The 5,258-nt window shown below is 34.9% G+C and overlaps 1 non-coding gene across 1 annotated transcript; it reads left to right on the top strand.

Moving 5' to 3' along the window:
• Positions 1 to 2,663: 2,663 nt before the first annotated feature.
• TRNAS-GCU (transfer RNA serine (anticodon GCU)) lies at positions 2,664 to 2,735 on the top strand. The gene has a single exon. It is a non-coding gene; the product is annotated as a tRNA-Ser (tRNA).
• The last annotated feature ends 2,523 nt before the right edge of the window (positions 2,736 to 5,258 follow it).

Raw genomic sequence — 5,258 nt, 5'->3', positions numbered from 1 at the left:
GTTCACACAATGCTATATTAAGACATTTAGAAGCCCTACGCACTTAAAAGATTTTGATGCTTCCACTTACACTTAAGCCAGTTTGTCTCCAATATCTCCACACTCGTCTTAGTTTAGAAACACTGTACATTCTGTTGTAAAATGGATAATGTGAAAACTTTATGGCGCCTTTACTTGCGTTCCTAAAGAAGTTTTTAGAGAGGTATTTGCTCTCCTCAATGCCCTAAGTATGTGCTTATTTTCTTGATAGTTAATCTAGCTCTGCGTTCACACTATGAGGTGCTGGAATTGAAAGAAATTCATTCATTGTAGAAATTTAAACTTGTCCTGTAAAATTTATGAAATATGTCGAATTTTATGAAATAAACAACAGATTAAGTTCTATCGTCAATCCTTAATCTCTACGAGAAAAATAACTTCGGTGACAATTAACAAATCTGAGATCTGTGATGGAAGATACTGTTTATTTAATTCTTTATTTCATACGAACATTGTAAAAATCATTTCTTAAAGCTGATAGGTGATATAGCAGGTTTAAAGCCAGTTTTAAAGTGGTGTTAGATTATTTAGATTATGACAACTAGCATTAAGGTTATCTGCCTAGAGCAGGAATATCTTTACGGTGAACCTAATAACTCGAAAGAGAAAATCCATGAAATCTGCCACGTAGCCAGCTCGTTTGCAGGGATTAGGATACGGGTCGGATTACTAATGTTCAAAGTATTTATCGTTCGTCCACTGGTTGACAGTGATTTTGGAGTAAACGGGATCTGTACAACATAGAATTCATATCGAATAATCAGTTAATATTTTGTTTAAAAAATATACTGTCTAAATAAAATATATTTTTGTTTAAAAAATATATTGTATTTGAAAACTTAATTATCTGAATTTGCCCATAAAAACACTAACTTGTTGGTAAATTGTAGCTTTTACATTTAGGAAATTTTAATTTATCAGCTTTTACGTTTCTTTTTCACATGGAATGTATTTTCTGCCTACACGTTCAAACCTTATCGTTGCCTTCTTCTAATGCAAAATTTGAGAATGAATTAATGATCTTGCAAAGAATACTCTTCAAAGCAAAGTTAAAGCAATCAGTTTCATATAACAGCATTCGGTGATAAAAAATTTAAGCATGCTCTAATTCCTTAAACCAATGCCTGATTGTTATGCACGAATTATTGGCAATTGCTAAGCGAGAAATGAAATGATGTTCAATTAAAGGTAGTGGATAACGGAGGGAATAATGATACAAATATAAGCAAGGCAAAAATATAATAATATGCTTTAGGGAAACGGAATGCATAGATAAAGGTATTTAAGAATAGTAATATCTCTTCATTAGATGTTGGTTTATTCGTAGGAGTTTGTAATTTGGTTCACCATTAACTGCGCAGATTTATTCTGAAGGAGGAAATAATTGTTTAAATGAGAAGAAAATCTGTTTTTAATATGACTCAAACAGTAATGTTTCCTCATTTCTTTCTGTTATGACGTCTTGCGCAGAATATTTAGATTGCTAGCTGATGCACAGTTAATTTTACATCATTAATGTATTCATGTCATTCGTTCATATTGACACAATGGTACTTTACGGATGGAAATTTCTAGTTCACTAATTTAAGTTCAAAATAGCTTTGCAGATGCGTCAATTATACGATTTCAAAGCTTTTCCAGAGATAGGCTAAACTACGCGAATAAAATTTAAAACGAAATGAATATTTGAAATAATTATAAAACATTACTTCAGTCGAGAAATCTGACAATAACTTTGGTCTGAAATGATTCATGAACTGATGTACGATGGCGATAGATTTAAAGCCTGTTTTCACTAATTACAAATATAAAATCTGCGAATATGTAAAATAAAATTCTATCTTTAATTTTCTTAAGTACATTAAGTTTTTAGTCATTTCTTCTTTCTATTTTCACAATAACAACATGTTTATAATGAATCCCTTCGAAGTGTGCCATTTTAAAATTAATCTCTGTCATGCGATTCCTATATAACGCTCAATATGCTTTCAAATACATAATGCAATAATAATGTTATTTGCAGCCAATATTACTAATACAATTTTTTAATTAATGCCTTAATTAACTCATAAAGCAGAACTATATTTACAGTAATTTAAATTAAGCAATATATTATAACCTACGCATTCTTTTTAGGGTTTCATGTGCTGCCAACGTCATCTGCTCTTCTGTTTCTGTACTATATATATGAAGTTATGTTTATATGCTAGATATATACTAGATATACATGAAGATCTAGATAACATTTTAGTTGGGTTTAAATTTATCTTAGTTGGTTTTCCTTAAACCTCAATTTTCAAATTTTATTACTATGATAGGCTGAAACTTGTACTATGATAGTACTTGTATCTTTAGCGTTATATAAGAATCATATGACGTGGATTAATTTTGAAATGACGCAGTTTACAGAGCTTTATTACAATCATTTACTGTTTTAAAGATGGAAAAGGAAATAACCAAATTAATAAAAGGAGAATATTGGAGCTTTTAGAAGTTAGAATTACATCTTACCTATATTTTTTATTTTACACATGATGTGATGAAATATTTTACACATGATATGACGTAGATGATGTTGAAAATATAGGTTAGATTATAAGGTATTTCTCCTACTTCCCTAGCCTGCCTTCGTGGTGTAACGGTAGCACGCTGGGCCGCTATTCCAGAGGTCCGTGGTTCGATTCCCGGCGAAGGCGGTTGCGTATTTTTCATCTTTTCTGCCTCTAAAAAAATCCTAATGACTCTACAAGGTTAATGTTATATTTAAATACTGCAAACCTCAGAGGAAAATCTGGAAGAAAGTTATATTTCCGAGGAGTACTTTTAAGAAAACTGACTTACACTTGGCTTACGCCCGTCACACAAGGCGAGTTTCAACCAGTTGTCCCCGGATCAAATCCTGATCGAACTCCCAGTACTCACCTGTTTTAACCACTCGGTCACCGGTGAGGCGATGATAAAGTTTTCACAGATGATCTTTTCATTAAAGATAAATTTAACAAATACTGTGACGAGAGGATTTTTCCGATTTCCACAAGATTATGCAAGGTGATTTCAGAGCTTCTGCTAAAAATATAAAAGCAGGTACAAGTGATAGAAATAGCAGATTTTTAATGAATTTCGCGTGGGAAAACGGTGCACTAAGATAGGATTGCTGGCGTAAATCTTCATTTCTTCGACGATTTTTGAACATTGCTAAACAATTGCGGAACTCCTCTATATGCACTTTGTCCACGGAAATACTGCTAAGCCAAATCAGCTACTCATGTGGATGTACCGAGGATGATTTCTAAGTGCTGTGTTTGAGCAACTTCTGCATTTTCGACCGCATCCCTATAGATACAATGCATGTAGGTGAGCTCTGTATTTGACTAGCGATGCATGCCACTAAAACTCCACGCGGAAAACGTTCGCCCATTCGTATAGAAATGCACGTCGGAGCTTGTGGAAAATGCTTTGATTGGAGGCATACTGCAACCTGCTATTCGTCGTCCCAACATCGCCCACACATGCTCTATGTGATTTAGGCCCGGTGAACTAGCAGGTCAAGGCATATGCGGAATATTTTCGCAATCCAAATAACTCCACACCACTCGAGCTCTATGAATGCGGGTGTTATTGTGCATAAATATTCCGTACCCACTGCAGCGACAAAATACAAAATGACGTACAAGAGAGGGTAGAATTTCATCACGATATCGGATAGCTGTGGCAGAACCACCTGGAATCACGTAGAGGTCGTTGTGGCCGTTCGTTGCTATCCGAGACCATACAAATAAGCCTCTTCCTCTTTCTACGATGATCGGTGCCCGATAGCGTTTCCTTGGCTCTCGACATATAGTTGTACTTCGGGAATCGTTCTAGACGTTTAATCATCTGTAAAGCGTTTGTAGCCCCACTGCTCTGGTGTCCAACTGAGATGTTCACGGGATCAATTCAACCGCTCAATAATCTACGATAGGGACATACCACAGGTTGCCGGGCATATAATCCACCTTAATGCAGTCGACGCGACACATTTCGGCAGGATTTGGGCCATTCTGCAGCAGTAGAGAGATGCGATGCCAACTGCCATGCTGTTAGTGACCTACCTGTCTTGCACATAGCAATAGGAAGCCATCGTCTACCGTTGGGCAATCCTCTGCCGTCAAAACCCACTTCTTTTACTGGGGTTTTGCTATGTTTGGTAACGATACCACAGTTTATTGATGGCACTTCGATATACATTCAGCTGTCTGACAATACAGGATTGTCTTCACTAGCTTGCAATATCTCGAAAGCTCTCCAATGCATTTCATCTTCCAAGCGGAGTCTTCAAGTCATGCTTTTCACTTTGGCTATCTCGGATTATACGGAGCTATGACTGCTTGCGAACTGACGCATAGGTACTGCATGCCCGTTTTAAGGCTTTTTTGTGTGACTGCGGGATGCATATTTCGCAAGTGCACATCTGCGAAGCCACCGAGGGAGTGGCTTCTAGGATGGACCAATGGGCATCCAGTATATCTGTCATGTCACATGACCTTTCGCGTGCGTTAAGATTTAAGCAGGATGGTTGAAAATACTCTGCCACGCAGTTTTCTGTAAAAAAATAATTAAAGCATCTACCATTTCTTAAAATTTTCATTGCAAAGTTAGATAAAATATAAGAGATTGTGAAGATTTCACTACCTAGTTGAAAAATATTTAAAATAAATACAAACACATGTTGGATACTTGGTAAAAATATTCCTGAGAAATATTACTTAATAAGTGGTAAATAAGATGAAGAAATAAATATGTGATAAACATCTGAGCCCAAACGCTATCTTTACATAAAACTATGAATATGAGAAAAATATTTACGCCAATTATATATGTTATTAGAAAGTCAGTACTTTTATTGTAGTCTAAATGAAAAAGATGTTCTATAACAATAGCCAATGTAGAATTTTATTCAAAGTGAGTTTTACTAATTTGCATTTGTATACATTTAGAATTCGTATACATTTATATTCGTATACATTTAGTGTGTTAAATTTCACATTTAATAACTGCTTACTCTTAAATGTACTGTCTACACAAGAAATACTCATCAAAGAGAATGAATTTACCTTATTCACAACGAATATATTCAATTTATTCACATATAACTTTTAACAATGGATATAATCAGATCAGTCCTTCTCAGCCAGTTTAAAAAAAAATATACTCTTGAATTCTCTTAATCTTAGGTGTTA

Source organism: Stegodyphus dumicola, chromosome 3 (genome assembly GCF_044657685.1).
Source record: "Stegodyphus dumicola isolate Sdum_Otavi_A_Nest chromosome 3, ASM4465768v1".
NCBI classification, from domain to species: domain Eukaryota; kingdom Metazoa; phylum Arthropoda; class Arachnida; order Araneae; family Eresidae; genus Stegodyphus; species Stegodyphus dumicola.
This window is presented reverse-complemented; position numbering and strand designations above follow the sequence as displayed.